Source organism: Heterocephalus glaber, unplaced genomic scaffold (assembly GCF_053883595.1).
Source record: "Heterocephalus glaber isolate CG9 unplaced genomic scaffold, H.glaber_assembly_v1.0 deba00001764, whole genome shotgun sequence".
NCBI lineage: Eukaryota > Metazoa > Chordata > Mammalia > Rodentia > Bathyergidae > Heterocephalus > Heterocephalus glaber.
Window position 1 is genome coordinate 10778271 of NW_028258461.1, and position 16862 is coordinate 10795132.

Genomic DNA, 16862 nt, shown 5'->3' on the forward strand with positions numbered 1-16862 from the left:
AGTAAAACACCTCAGTAATAGCATCCACACATGGTCCTCGTGTCAAGGAGACAGCAAGAGTGCTGGAGACTGCGGCAAAACTCAGAGTTCATGCTCCACCTGAGGGTACAGTGGTGATTTGGCTCCGACCTAGTATAGCGAACAAGAATGCAGGCTCAGTGTTGCCAGATCATCTCAGATTTTCAAGAGAAGTTTAAAAATCTGGATTGTTAAAAATGTGAAAACTCTCAATTTTTAAATGCTGGCAATTCATTTGAAATTTTATTTTTTTTAATTTATTGGTACATTTTAGGTATAAAATAGTTACATTCATCATTGAGACCTTGTACTTTATATGATGTATCTTAGTTCTGATTTTTTTTCCCATTCCCTTGCCCTCCCTTCACCCCCTCCACCCTTCCCTATTTGCAAAGACTTTGTTTCCATTTTTTCGCTTTTCTCACATTTTTTCTTTTCCCTTCTTTCCCTTCCCCTACCCCTCCCACTTCCCCTACTCCTTTAGATGTTTTCTTCCTATTGCACAATATCAATTATACATTTTTAAAATTATAATATCAATATCTAGGAGACATTACCACAGATTTTACAGATTTTAAAAGGATATAGAAAGCATATTACAAAAATCTTTTTTGAAATGATTTTGACAACTTCTAAGAAGTACCTTGGAAGACAAATTAATGAAACTAACTCTGGAGGAAATATCAAATTTGAATAGCACCTATTAAAGAAAGTATATTCCTAGCTTGAAAAACTACCTATATGACAAGAACAGGCTCATACACATTTTAACTGATAAATTATATCAAACATTTAAAGCAGAAGAAAGAACCCTTCTCCCCTCATTTGAGGAAAGCAACATTGTGCTAATCCTAAAACTGGATAAAGATAATAGAAGAAAAAAGTATGAACATAGATAAAAATTTGTTTAACAAAACAAACTCTTAGAAGTCAGATCTGGCAGTATGTAGAAAGTGGTTTTATTATAGGGATAGCAGTGTTGGTTCAGCATTGGAAGATCCACCCCCAAAAGTCATCATTTTAACAGAGGAAAGGAAAAAGCCATATGACCCTATCAGTAGTTGCAGAAAAAGTATTGGAATAAATTCTACAGCTGTTCATAGTAAAAGCTATCAGGAGACTAGAAGTAGAACAGAACCTTCTCAACAGATTAAAGACAAGTACTCCATGCTTCCAGCAAAAATGCCTTATAGGAATGGAGAAGATACAATGCTTTCTCCCTAAGGTGGGGAGCAAGGGCACATATGCCTACTCTTCATCTGTCTAGTAAATTTTGAAACATAGGCCAAAACCACAATAGTCTGGCAATAAAATGACACAATTAGGATAGGACTGGCACGGCAGAAGTAAAATCTTTATATGTAGATGAAATGATCATCTACAGAGAAAATACTAAGGAATCTCTAGGAGCCCCTAGAGCCTGTATTTGAATTTAGCAGGATTAGAAAACACAAGGTATATATAAAAATTCAGGTCTATGTATACTTGCTATAAGTAAAGAATTGGATATTGAAATTTAAAAGTTATATAGGAGTATAAAGAACCTAGAAAAGTAAAAAGAAAAAAAACAGTGTTGGAAGACATTTATTACCTAATTTTAAGACTTCCTCTAACGCTACAGTAATCAAGGCAGTGTTGGCGTAAGGAAAGGCATATAAATCAATGGAATAAAACAAAGAATCTAGAAATAGAACCACACACACACACACACACACACACACACACACACACACACACACACATATGGCCCACTGAGTTTTGAAAGATTATTTAACATTAACATTTTGTAGAACATAAACTCAATTCAAGAGCAGAGGAAAAGATAGTGTTTTCAGCAAATGGCACTAGAACACCTGGTATCCGTATGTAAAAAATTAACCTCAACCCTTTATTTCCATACATAAAAATAACTTGAAAGGATCTATGAACCTAAATATGAAAGACTAAATCTATAAAACTTTAAGAAGAAATTATAAGGGAAAATGTTCATGAATTTAGGGTAGGCAAGAATTTCCTAGGATACAAAAAACATGATGTATACAAGAAAGAAACTGATAAATGAGATTCCCTCAAAAATTAGAACTTTAAATGACATCGTTAAAAAAATGAAAAGTAGTCCTTAAACAGACCATATTTATAATACATATAACCTAAGACCAGAATATATAAAGAACTCTTACAGCTCATTAATAGCCAACCCAATTAAAATAGATACAAGAAGATAAAAAACAGCCAGTAAGCACAAGGAAAGGCATGCATGCAACACTAGAATCAGAAAAATACTAATCAGTACAATAACAAGATCAGATTATACACTCATTAGGGAGATGAAGGTAAAACTTTTACAAGAACAAATGTCAGCTTAGGTGTGAACCAGTTGGAACTGTCTACTACTGCTAATGTAAATGTAAAATAACAAAACCATTTTGGAAAACAATATAGATATTTCTTGTATTACTTTTAAGAACCAACAGTTCTCTTAAGTTTTTACTTAAGAGGAATGAAAACACATGTACACAATAGATTTATACATACAAGTTGACTATCACTTATCTGAAATTCTTGGGACAGGAAGTGTTTCAGATTTTGGGTTGAAATCCACTTGATCTGCAAAGAGGATAGCTACTCCTGCTTTTTTTCGGATTCCTGTCACATGGAGCATTGTTTTCCACCCTTTAACTTTCAGTCCATGAGTTTCTTTTTGAATTATATTTGTTTGTTGTTTGCAGCATATTGTTGAATCTTGCTTCTTGACCAATTTTGCCAGTCTTTTTCTTTTGATTGGTGAATTGAGACCATTAACATTGATGGTTATAACTGATACGTATTGACTTATCATTGTCATGACTTTTTCTGTTTGTTGGATTCTCCCCCTTTGTGTTTAATTTTTTGTTGTGCCCGATGGATTCATTCTGCTGGGCTTCCTGGGGTTGTGATCCTCATTGTCTTTTCCTAGGTTATTGTCTAAAATTTTTTGGAGTGCTAGTTTGGTATTCATGAAGTTCCTAAGGTGGTCTTTGTCATGAAAGTATCTTATTTCTCCATTGATTTTGAAAGATAGTTTTGCAGGGTACATCAATCTGGGTTGGAGGCTATTTTCCTTTAGGGCTTGAAATACGTCACTCCAAGCTCTTCTTGCCTTGAGGGTTTGAGTTGAGAAGTCTGCTATGATTCTGATGGGCTTTCCTTTGTATGTGATTTGTTTCTTTTCTCTAACTGCTTGTAGAATTTTGTTCTTCTGTTGGGTTTCTGGAATCTTAACTATTATATGCTTATGTGTAGATTTTTTTGAGCACAGCTAGTTTTTTGATCACGGCTATATGCCTCACTTATCTGTATGTCAAGTTCTTTTCCCCTACTGGAGAAGTTTTCTGCCATCACTTCTGTGAACAGTTTTTTTTTATGTCATCTGCACTCTCTCCTCTTTCTTCATTGACTCCAATCAGTCTTATGTTATTCTTCTTTGCATCATCTAGCAGCTGCTGGATTGATTTCTCATGGTCCCTTACAATTTTAAAGAAATTTTTCTTTTCCTGGTCACTAATTGCAATCTTATCTTCTATATCTGAGATTCTGTCCTCACATTGGCTCATTCTCCTGAGTATACTTTCAATGGAGTTGTTTTGTTTTGTTTTGTTTTGAGACAGTCTCCCTTTGTGTTCAGGCTGGCCCTGAATTCACTTTGTTGCCCAGGCTGGCCTCAAACTCCTGGCGATCCTCCTGCCTCTGCCTTCTGAGTGCTGGGATTACAGGGGTGCACCACCACGCCCAGCTTCAATGGAGCTTTTAATGTCATGTAAATCTATTTCCATCTGTTTTATGGATTCCATTTGTTTCCTATGTTGGGATTCCATCATGTTCCTCAGCTCCTCTATTTTTTTTATCTGTGTCCTCTCTAGATTTATTAATCATGTCTTGCACTATGGGCACAATCTCTGCTGTTATGTGAGAAATTATTTCTGATTTCCTTTTTTCCAGATCCTCTTTTGTTGCCAGTTCAGGGAGTCCAGGTTGTTGAGTATCAGAGTGTTCCATCTCATTTCCCTTTGGGGTTGCTGTAGGTGATCTGGAAGTCTGGTTTTGAGACTTGTTTATGTGTTTTCTCATTTTGATGGTGGGGGGGTGTGGGGGGAGTTGCTGTTGGAGCCCGCACGGAGGCTCACTTCCTCTGTGCTGGGGGTGGTGGTGATATGGTGGCCGGGAAGCCTCCACTTGGGCACTGGGAGCGGCTCACCTGCTCTGTGCTGGGGTTGGTGGTGGGATGGTGGCCCGGAAGCCTCCTCTTGGGCGCTAGGAGCACTCACTGGAAATTTTAAAAGAATACCTCTGTTTGCCAGATCCAGCCCACCAATTTCAGACCGTGACACTAGAAGGATGACTTTGAAACTTCAAGCCTGGGTAACCCATCTGTGCCAATCTGCATGCCTACTACTAGCAGTCTGAGAAGAGAAGTCATATCAGTATCAACGGCACACATCAAATCATTATGACTACTGTCTTTTATAATTCTGTGGTTTCTGAATACTAAAAAACTGCCAAATTAATAGTGAAAATGACCATATGCCACCAATACAAATATTTCCTAGATGCAAACTATGTGTCTAATTAATTAACAATACTGTCGTTACTAAAGTACAGATAACTCATATTTAGCCCAGCTCATGCACTTGTTAGAGATTATGCTCTGGTCAAGTTTATGTTCCAAATATTCCATAAACTAAAAGACAAACAAATGGAGTAATTTCAAGTTTCTGACTTACAAACTTTATCTACTGATAAGTGTAATATTAAAATGGGACACAGTATTATTTTTAAAAGACTTAAGTATCTTTGTGTGGAAACTGTAAAGTACAGTTTCTTAAACTGTTCAATTATTCTAAGCAAACTTTGAAAAAGTAGAGTGCAAGCCGGGCATGGTGGTGCATGACTATAATCCCAGCACTCAGGAGGCTGAGGCAGGAGCATTGCCTTGAGTTTGTGAGGCCAGCCTAGGCTACATAGTGAGACCCTGTCTCAAAAAACCAAAAAAATAGAGTATAAAGGGCATGGTTTATATTTGTGTTCATCAGGGCCCCAGGCACAGCTGCAGCTCCAGCCATTATGGCACACTTTACTATTTGTACATGTGGAGGTGGCATAAATCACAGGCTCAAAGATCAGAGTAGAGATGGGGGCTTTGGATGGTCTACTTAACATTGGGCAATGTCATTTTTTAAAAAGCAAAGTCAGTTTCTTCATCTGCAGAAAAGAAAATCATGTAGGGATGTCCTACATTTGAAGAATGTCAGGCACGAATGTATTTTTCTTTTTGTTTTGCACACTGCTACAGTTCTAGACTGACACACAGTAGGGCTGAATGAACGGAAGAACACAAGCTGCCACTGCATAATGCTATGTATTTCTGTCACAGTGAAACACAATTTAACAGATCCTATTTAACTGACTCACTTGAGAAACTCATTGCTCTCAAAGAAAACCCAAACAACACAAAATTTGGGTCAGAGTTCAGATATCATTGAGGTATTTTCTTGGTATTAGAAAACTACCTCAAACATGAGTTTGAAAATTTCAACTAAACCATTTAAAAAACATCATCTAGTCCCCATAGTTCCTATGAAAGTTTGCTACTGATGAAGCATGTCAAAGTTGCAGCTTGCTGTTGAATTCCTGGGGGCAAACAGTGCATGAGAATTGCCAGGTTCCAACTATCTGGCACTTCAAACTAAGTAGACAGGAAGACATCTTACTTAAATAATCTAGTCTCAGTTTCTGTGGGAAAATAAAAACAAGAGCTGTAAAAATGCACAGAGCTAAAATCTTTGCTCTTTAGATGAACACTGTAGGACTCCTCAGAGAAGGGTCAAAGTTACAGCCTCCTGCTCGAGCCAAAGTAGTTCTGCTTTGATTTTCTTTACTGAGGATAGATCTATGATTTTTTAAAGACACGTTTCTACAATTTTAAGTTTAGAAACAACCTTGGTAGGTAAAGGCTATCTCTGAATGAGAGCTGTGGTAAGGTTCAGAGCAAAGATGAAGAGTCTACCTCAGCTGCTGAGGCTTTTATCATCAGCCAGTTTAAAACCCTGGCTCTTGGAAGGGATTACAACTGCCACCATAATTGAGAAAATGGAGAAAACACAGATTAAACATTTCTAAAACTTTGTCCAATGATTTTTACTCTTTGAGGTTTAAAATATCTATGCGTGAATAGGTATCATCCCTAATTTGAAAACCTAAAAATTCAAAGTGCTCCAAAATCTGAAACTTTCTGAGCACTGACATGATGCCACAAGTAGAAAATTCCACACCTGACCTTATGCGATCATGGGTCACAGTCAAAACACAGGTGCCTGGCCAATGAAATAAAAGGTCTGGACATTCTGGCTGCTCACCCCAATGCAGCAGGGCTGCTCTGAACTGGAGGGAAATTCTTTTAAATATGCTGGCACATGCTAATGTGACCCAAAAGCATTCCTTGGCATTCCTATCACAGTATTTTATAGTGACAATGCTACACCTTGGCCCCTTCTACCCAGGGCAGAAAGATTCCTGCTGGTTGGTCTGATCAGCACAACTTCTTGGGTCTCCAGCAGGAGTCTCCTCCTTCCGTCCCGTATCTGTTCCATGCAGCTTTCCTGCTCCCTACTGTTCATGCTGTGACATGAGAAGGTCCTTAGTCTCAAGCAAACCACCCAATGGTTCTGTTGTGCCTCGCAGATTCACTTTTCATGGCCCAAATTAAAAGAAAAAGAGGTTTTCCCTTGCAAAGGCATTCCCGAGAGGGCTAATATTTAGGGTAAGCAGTGATATTGGTTGGGTTAATTAAAATAAACCCTCTAAAAACCTCCTGTACAAACAAAGTTCTCTGTACAATGCCGCCCCTAACACTACAAATTGGAAGCTTGGAGATCAGCATAAGAATTTTGTGGCAATTAGTAAAACTTACCTCACACTGGATGTGTGGAGGGCTGGATGTATTCGGCAAGGGCTGAATACAGTTGAGAACAGCTTCCAATTGCCTAAGTTAGGGAAAAAATGAGAATCAAGAGTCAGAGTTACCTTTTTAGAAGAAAAGTCATAAATTCTAAAAAAAAAGTCAACTTTCTTTGAAATGATTCATGGTAACACATTCTACTTTATTTACAACCCTTAGAGTTAACGGAAAACTGCCAAGATTTTCTGCACATTTCTCCAAATGTCTGTTTATCATATAACATTAGCACTGGCAGTGGATCTGGCTCCCTCATTATCAAGCTGTATTAGCTCAAACACTCAGCATTGTTAGGGGAGTGAGCTCATGGCCTATTTCAGTTTTAAATTAACATTTGGCAATCACCCGGGTAATCAAAACAAATGACTCAGTCGATTAGAATAGATTTATTAGTTGAGCTTTTTTTTCTCTCTCTTTTAACATCTTTAGAATATTTTGCCACAGGAGGGCTCAGATCCAGCTAGAATGTAGAACACAAGTCACCAGAGGAATATTTAGAGGTGCTGCCATGGAGATGAGGCGCCTGTAACCACTGAAGTTATCTCCAATCAACAACAGGATTAGGATGCAGGCGAGGGAGCAGGCTCATCCCAGTGTGGATGGTTGTGCAGCACTAGGAAACAGGTGTGCCCTGTGCTGTTCCCATCCCTGACACAGTCTACCACAACATGCTGCCCTCCCCAGGCCCACACAACCTCCCCACAGGCCTGTGTCCTATGGGCCTAAACACATCACCACCGCATTCCACAAGAGGAAAAGGCAGCTCCCCCACTGCTTTTCTCTGCTGTCCCCAAAGCCTGAACAGTGCCTGGCACGCAGGTGGCTCTCAAGAACTATCAATGGAAATAGGACAAACATAAACTAAGGATTATAATCAGGCTTGGAACTCCCCCCTTCCACCAACCATTTCCAGACCACACATCAAATAGGCAGTGGCTACAGATTTAAGAAATATTAAGGTACTGGACAATAAAGTGCCAGAGCCGTTACTCAAATAGGCTAATGGGTTCTTCTGTCTAAGAGATCTAAATGACAACTGTCAGAGTTGAAGACAACTCTTCTTAACTCAAAATGGACAAAGCTGTTGACTACAGGGACAGGGCTCTTGTCAGCCAGGTCAAAATTCCAGGAGAAGGCAAATCTGTGGCAGTGGTGAGGAGCTAACAATCAGAAGAGAATGTTTAAAGTGACTAAATTCAAAGGAACACCTTCAACTCCTCTTCCCACTAATGCTTAAGTAGAAACAATATTTTCATGTTCTGTCATATAAACACTATTACACACTTCATGTTACATCCTGGCTATCCTATAGGACTTTAAATTTCTTGGTAGTGGGGACAAAAATCTCTCTCTCCGAACTTAGCATGGTATGTATATACAAAAGGCTCGGTTCCTTCTTGTCTCCTACCACCCACACTCCACTCATATGGAACTCACTCTTTCTAGAAAGCACCACACTCTTCCACACATCTGCAGCAGGATCACAGCATGGCACAGCCGTTGTCCAGCCAGGCTACCAGAGTCAGACTGCCTGGGTTCAAACACTGGCTCCACCTCACACTACCTGCCCAGCCCCTCTGAGCCTTACAATGGCAACTTACCTGACAAAGAGCTAAGGGCATGCAAGGCACTCACTGAATATTACAGGCATACTTATCACTAATAGTAGAGCAGGAAAAGAGTCACAATGTTATCAAACTTGGATAATAAACTCCTACACTGCCACAAATGCCTGGCACCAAACATACTTCTCTTTAGATTCAACCCCATTTGAACTTCCAACCTGAATCCCTCCCATGCCAGCCTTAATATCCTATTTCATCCTACTCATCCTCCTGGAATTGATTTTTCCTGGAGATGGATACAATTCATACTGGCTTCTACTTTAAAGAATCTGGGTCTCTACTTAAGGAGTCAGAATAGCTTCCTTCTTCAGATGCCAGCCCTGCCGATGCCTTCCCTGCCTGCTGTGTTCCTGCCTCTAAGTTCCAGTTTAGAGGGCTACAGCTGGGGAAGGGACAGGGAAATTACCTTCTAGTAACCAGACCAGGACCCTGGCTATCCCTTTCAGAGGACTTCCTTGCATTTCCTGTTCCCTGACATCATCCAGAGGGCAGAAGGGGGAAAGGCCCAAAGGCAAAGCTCTCAAAATTGGGTCCTACTCAGGGCCCTGAGAGAGTAGTCTTCCATTCCATACTTTATAGGTTCCCTATCAGGAATGAATCCACAAAGGAGAAAAACCTACAGTGAGACGTGAACTGCATTTGTGCCTCCTTTTCACTTTATTGTATTAGTGTGTAACACTACTTGGGGCTCTGAGGAAGAAAACACTCATGGTGGGTATACTTGTGTGTATTTTTCAAACTGCAGCAGATAACTGTGGCTCCGACTAGACATAATACAAATTGTGTTGACAATATTGCACAAGTCACAGAATGAAAACAGAGCAGCAGCCAAACGCACCGGGTAAAATACGATGACAGCAAAGTAATCCAAAATAAAACCCAAACACTTCAGGGTCAGTCATGCTTTAAAATAAATGTTAATCTTATCCACCCTGACAGAATTAGTAAGTGAAATTAGACAAACCATTCATATTATTCCTGAATAGGCCAGCAGTTATTTTTTAGTGACGTTTAATACATACCACCAACTTTCCTTGAGGTTTAACCAAAGTATTCTGGTCATAGACACTGATGACCATATCAGTACTTAAAGTCAAGCTTAAATGATCCCCAAATCACCAATCAATTGGGTGAATTTCACGGAAAAATAAAATCCAGAGACAACAGCTGTTTGAATGAATTTAAAAAACCAGTTGAATCAATCAAATGGATGATCCCCCAGGGATTCACTGTCTCCTCTAGATTCTTTGAATGTGATTGCCATGGCAACCGTTCCTTAATCATGTCCTTCAGCATATTCTCTCTCACCTAAGAAATCAAAGAGCGGGTAAACCCCAAACATCTTCTTAATTAGGTACACTTGTGATAGCAATGGGCAGAACAGACTTCTCAGTTACCCTACTTTTTTTTATTTACCTACTTGGGCTCCTATGAGAGTCACAAACACCAGCATCTGCACCACTAAAAATACATTTTCAGTGTTACCATAAAATGCAGTAATAAATACAGCTGAGATGGCCACTGGCTCATTTCCTTTAGCAGAAAAACTGATAAATTGGCTCTCACTCAGCAAAATAATTTATTCAAAATTAACAGTTCAGATGAAACATCTCATTTCTAGTAATTCCAACATAACTAAATTGTTAATGATCTGCAACATAACCAAATCGTTAATGACATATTAATTTAATAGGTAAACAAAAACTAAAAGGACGGAGATAGGGGTGTAGCTCAGAGGTTAAGCACTTGCCCAGCACACACAAAGTCTTGGGTTCAATCCTCAGCACCACAACACACACACACACAAAGAAGGATATTACCAGCTAGAGAAATATAATAAATTCCCATTTTGTGTCCTTATAGTGAGATTTGCTATAGAGTATAGCTGGTGATATATTCTATTCTCTGGAAAATCATTTATTTCCATACACGCTTCTGCATTTATTTTATATAATATAATCCCTATATTTCACATTTGAAGAGATAGTTTTCATCCTTATTCAATTTGGGAAAGATAAACTATATTTTTAAAAGGTGTCTACTAGGTGTGATTAGTCCAGATTTTCGCACAGACTTTTGCAGTTCCTTAAAAACACTAAAAACTGCACAGATTTATCAGAATTAGAGTAATGAACCATTTTTAACTTTGCGTTAGTATATACATAACCTTTAAAAATACTGAATCTGGGGCCGGGGATTTAGCTCAGTGGCACCACGCCTGCCTTGCAAGCACAAGGTCCTGAGTTCGATCCCCAGTCCCCTCCCACAAAAAAAAAAAAAAAAAAAAAAACTGAATCTGTTTTTATAGGTTTTCAAACTAGTAAATATCTTTACTGGATGTGGCCTGACCTATAAACTAAACAGAAGGTGGAAGAGTAAGCAGTGCCCTCTAATATTCCCCAAATAAATATCAAAAAGATCTTTCCATGGGCTGTTTCTAGAGGCAAATTTTAAGAATGTTTTGGTCAGGGGGTCTAAGTGTGTAGCCCAGTGGCAGAATGTGCCTAGCATGCACAAGGCCCTGGGTTCCATCCCCAGCACCAAAAAAATTTTTAAAAAGGAATTTTTTGGTCATAAAGGGAGAAGAATATATGTGCTTATTTCTTGACAGGCATACTAAAACATTAAGAATATTTAGTTTAAAAACCATTGAAAGTAGAATAAAGGAAACTAAAATTATAAGGCATTAAGAACAAAGAAAAAACAAGTCAAATGGTGAAATCCAGCAAGAAAAATAGAGTGACAAATATTTGCTAAAGTCAAAAGGTAGAACCTGGAAAATTCTTGTCCTTTGCCCTAATCTTCAATGCTATTTTTGTTTTGTTTTAAAAATAAGGAGATCGATGTCTTCTCAATGACTATTATAGCAGCTCCCAAATAAAACAAATGATAAAAATTCATTTAATTGGCTGAGAGGCTTGAATTAGTCATTGCCAAGTTTACAACTTTCCCACAACTCCAAGCATTCCTTCATTAAGCAAAACCACATTATTCCCTGACATGATGACCAAGAGGAGCTTGTTAGGTGACGATAATTCTCTGTGTTTATATAACTTGCTGTAGACCACCTTCCAAATTAGAACTATAGGGCTGGGGATTTAGCTCAGTGGTTTTGCCGCCTGCTGCGCAAGCGCAAGGACCCGAGTTCAATCCCCGATACCAAAAAAAAAAAAAAAAAAAATTAGAACTACATCAAAGCAAGGGACTCCTGAACCAAAGACATTATAAGACCTGTTGCCCCATGACCCTTAGCAAACCCTGCCCATTTTTCACAAAAGAGCTTTCATGGTTTTCCTTCCTTATGATCTCATTTCTACAGTCCTAATTTGACCCACTATCACTTCACACTGAGACTGCTTAATCAGACTTAAGGATGGGCATGCACTCTTCTTCATATAGCTGTCAGAATTATCTCTCAAATGTACCGACTCAAAGGTATCACTCCCTTTCCCCAAAACCTTCCTCCACTATCAGGGCTAAATTTCTTAGCTTGAGATTCAAGGATTGTGGCTCAATTTCACCTTTTCCACATTCAGCGATGGCTTTGGCTGACTCCTTGTCTCTGAGGCTCACTGCTACTCGAGAATGAAAGGTGCTTCGGCTCATGCTGTTCTTCCTTAACCAGTGATTCTCAAAACTGGTGCACCATGGGAGCTATGGCAACTACTGATGTCTAGGTGCCTGTTATGGTTTGAATGCGAGCCCTATAAAATTCAGGTGTTGAAACTTATTGGCCAACATATTATTAAGAGATGGGCCCTTTAAGAGGTGATTAGACCATGAAGGTTCCTCCCTCACGAATGGGATTAAGGCCCTTATGAAGAGGCCTCACTCAGCATTTAGCCCTCTTGCCTTTCAACCTTTTCACCACATGTAGTCTCTTTCCCACTTAGCACATCTTCCCAGTGCTGAACTTGGACCTGGCCATACTTCCCCAGGATGGCTCTGAGCCAGAGGCTGCAAAGCCAGGTTGCCAAGGCAGGAAAACTACTGATGGTTTTGCAAACCTGCTTACACTGCACAGTAGTCTAGGACGCCCCCACCAAAGTTTCCTCCTTCTTTTCGTCCCTCTAACAGCTCTCCCCACCTTCCTTGCTGTGATAGTTTGAATGGTTTTGTACCCTCTAAAATCCATTTTGAAACTTAATCACCAACATACTGTTAAGTGCTAGGGCCTTGAGGAGGTGATTAGATCATGGAGGACAGAGCCTGCAGGAAAGGGGTTAGGTGCCCTCCTAAAAGAGCTAGACAGAAGACTTCAACCCTTTGGCCCTTCCACCTTCTTTCGTGTGAGGACACAACATTCCTCCACTCTTGAGAACACAGTAGCAAGGTGCCATCTTAGAAGCACAGAGCAGCCTTCACCAGACAATGGAACCTGCCAGTGCCTTGGTCTTGGATGCCTGGCCTGCAGAACTGTGAGAAATAAATTTCTGGTATTTACATCACCTACTCGCAGGCATTTTGTTATAGCAACACAGACTAAGACAATACCCTACCCCCAACAAAGTTTCCACAAATGAATATAATGCAGCCAAAGTTGAGAACCACTGCCCCAAGTTCCTACAGCTCATAGTTGTCAAACTTCAGTGGGCATTAGGTCTCCCGAGGGAGGGGGTATCTTGTTAAAACTCAAGAGTCCTGGGCCCTATCCCTAGTATTTTGGACTCATCAGGTCTGGGCTCATAAATCTGCATTTCTAACAAGATCACAGGTTATACTCATGCTAACGATCCACCAGCTCCATTCTAAGAAACAGTGATCTATACATAATCACAATTAGTATAATTGTATAGTATAAATACATGTATCCATATACATATAATGGTAATCATCACAAGTATAGGTTGAGTATCCCTTACCTGAAATCGTAGGACCAGAAATATTTCAGATTTAGAATTGTTTTCAGATTTTGGAATATTTGTATAAACTTTACCATTTGAGAATCCATAATCTGAAAATCCAAAAATCTGGGCACTGAGAGATGTTTAACCTTTACAACTCATTTGGCAAAAGACAATGTGACATCTTCTGGAATCTCCCACATTTATGAACCAATCTATACATGGTCTTAGAGATTATCCAATCCCCTTTAACAAACTGAAACCATGATCGGGGAAAGTGATTTGCCCACAGGATCTGGTTAGTGGCAGAACTCGTGCTAGGATTCAGAACTCCTGACTGTCCCTGCTCCCCACCCCATTCAATTCAACTCTTTCCACCACACCCTTAACTTGTCTGTACCAGCTTTTCCAATTAGAATGGACATTACTTGCTTGAAAAGATGCCTCTTGATATTCTCCACAGCACCTGGCGTGCCAGCAAAGTGCCTTGCACATTAGAGTAAGCATTGGATAAACACTTGTTGATTTACATTTTATGAAGCACTCAGCCACATACTTGCCAAAAGCAGGGTTTGGCACTCTGTAAACTGTTCCCTTACACTATGGTAAATGCACATCTCTGCTTCCACCAATTAGCCAGAGAGTACATTCTTCACATCAACATGCATGCTGCCATTATCTGCTATGGAGACAATGATAAAATAAACGTATAAAGAAAAATGACACATTTCAAAAGGGACAGGTAAACCACATAGTGAAACAATTATGAGGTGAAACAATTCCATTTCAAGTTGCACGTCAGAAAACCTTTACAAAGTACCTAAGCTCCCATTTTATACTGGATGAACCATTACAGCAGTAAAAAAAAAAAAAATACAAATGTCAAAAATTGTCAAGTACATCATTCTGGTAGTTTGAATATTTTGGCCAAATTTTTATTCATGCTGAAGCCCTCCTTTTCCTTTAACAAAACAATTTTAAAAATAACTGGACTGGGCCGGGGATTTAGCTCAGTGGTTTCGCCACCTGCTGCACAAGCACAAGGACGTGAGTTCGATCCCTGGTACCAAAAAAAAAAAAAAAAGAAAAAAAACAACTGGACTAAGAGTAAAGAGGTAACAGAAGGAAGAGGAGCCAAAGGATAGTAAGAAATAGGTGAGTGAGCAGCAAAAGCAAGAGGATGCTGTCACATACCTGCCCCGAAAGCCCCTTCTATAGCCACAGGTTCCACACCTGCACATTCAACGAACTGTGGATAGAAATGTTCAAAAAGAACATTTACAAGTCACACAATAGCTGTGGGCCCAAAGCAATCGCACTCTGACCTGCGTATTGGCTCAGAAACTCACCAACTGACTGTTTCTAGTGACACCACAAATGTAAGGGTCAAAACAGGGCTCACTGGATAGTAGGGCAGGGAAATGGTCAAGTCTAGGCCTTCACCACAGGATGGCATGACATACCAGCGGGTGGCAGACAAGAAAGGCTCCAAGCCAGTGCTCACAGTGACCCATTTACTGCCTATTGTGCTTCTAGGCACGGCATTTGGCACTACTGCCAAGCTTTCGTGAGATCTCGAACAAACACTAGACTTTAATCTATGAGGTAGCAACAAAAAGTACCTCATATATTCTGTTTTTCTGAAACTCAAATGTATAAACAGTTTTTACTTAACAGACTATTGTTGAGCAGTTTTAGGTTTACAGAAAAGCTGCGTGGAAAGCATTCAGTATCCATATACCTCCTCAAAGTCATCCTTGTAACTTCTCATCATTAATTTCTTGCATTGGAGTGGTATGCCTGCCCCAACTGATGGGCCAATACTAACATGTTATGAACTAAAGTCCTACTTTGCATTAAGGTTGATCCTCTGTATCAAGAATTTTTGGGGTTTTCACAAATGTTGAAAGGGTTTTTAATATCTTTCGAGTCTGAGGAACAATAAATCCCCGTACCTCAAGACCATTTTGATTGCTTTAGCTTTGTCAAATAAAGTTTTATAGATTTATAATATAAATCATTCATTTTTTAATGATTTATGGTTTCAAGACTCTCATACCATAGCCCAACAAATAAACTCAACTTTGACCACCCAAATATCACCCTTTCACAACCATCCAACATTCAGTAGAGCTCCAAACGAGTTAGCAGTTACTGGGTCACAAAATGAAAAATAAGAAACACAGCCCCTGAGATGTTCCCTGACATGTTGGAATTAAGTCTGTTGTCTTTTTAGTCTGGAGATGTTTATGAAAATGGCCTTGTCCTGACAAACCAGAGCCATGCAAGAAGTAGTATTAGGAGATAGGAAAGACACATTGAAAAAATCAGGGAAGGAAGACAGAGAGGGCAGAAACAGTAGAAATCCGAGGGGCAGAAGGACACTAGATGCAGACCATAGCAACAGCCATTGAACAGAGACAACCAGACATTTTTTGACATTTGAATTTTTCTGAGGGAATGAAAGGGGGACAAATTACATCTCAGTATGGTACCTCTTAAATTGCCCAACTGAATATATTGCTAAGAAGATAATATTTGGCATATTAAAAGTCTGCTCTGCACATAAATGCATGTAAAGATAGTATACTTTCTATGCACAGAAAATGCCCTCTGAAGCCTGCTTCAAATCTTTTGAAGGGCTCAAAGGATTGTTATTCCTATAAAATGATTTTGTGTGTGTGTGTGTGTGTGTGTGTGTGTATGTGTGGCTGGAGGTATAGACATACTGTCATGTGCCACATTAACATTTCAGTCAAGGATGGACTATATATTTGAGTGGTCCCATAAGATTATAATGGAGCTGAAAATTTCCTATTGCGTAATATTTTTCTACCTTTTCTATGTTTACATGCATAATTCTGTTACAACTGCCTATAGTACTCTGTACAATAAAATGCTGTACAGGTTTGGAGCCCAGGAACCTGCAGTCTAGATGAGTAGTAGGCTATGCCATCTATAAGTACACTCTGATATTTGTACAATGACAAAATCACCTAACATTTCTCAGAAAATATACCCATCTTTTTTAAACGCATGACTGCATACAAATGTAAAACCCTTATTCTCCTTTCATTTATTACTTTACAAATAAATGAAGCAAAATTGAATTTTATTTTTTCCTGTTCTTCCAGGATTTAACATCTCACTGACCCTATTTAAGAACATATAAGGCTCTTCTGTTTATCTGAATCATCTCTCTCTTGACTGTAATTTTCCTTTGATCCAAGTATGTAATAAGACTATTTGCTACATTATTTACTTGCAGGCAATGAGTAAAAGATTCTAGAAAATCAATGCCTAGAATTCCTCTGTAATATTATTTTACCTTATGATGAGAAATGGAAAAAATGGAAAAAAAGTCTTTGTAAATAGGGAAGGGTG

At 39.2% G+C, this 16862-nt stretch overlaps 1 protein-coding gene across 4 annotated transcripts in view; it reads right to left on the reverse strand.

The window, feature by feature from the left end:
- The window catches only part of Fhl1 (four and a half LIM domains 1), a 59921-nt gene that overhangs the window by 33604 nt on the left and 9455 nt on the right, over positions 1-16862 (reverse strand). For all 4 annotated transcript variants that reach the window (XM_087202123.1, XM_004862335.4, XM_087202124.1 and 1 more), the window contains exon 2: positions 6965-7037. The gene's annotated coding sequence lies outside the window, so the exon portion shown is untranslated. The remainder of the gene's footprint in view (positions 1-6964; positions 7038-16862) is intronic.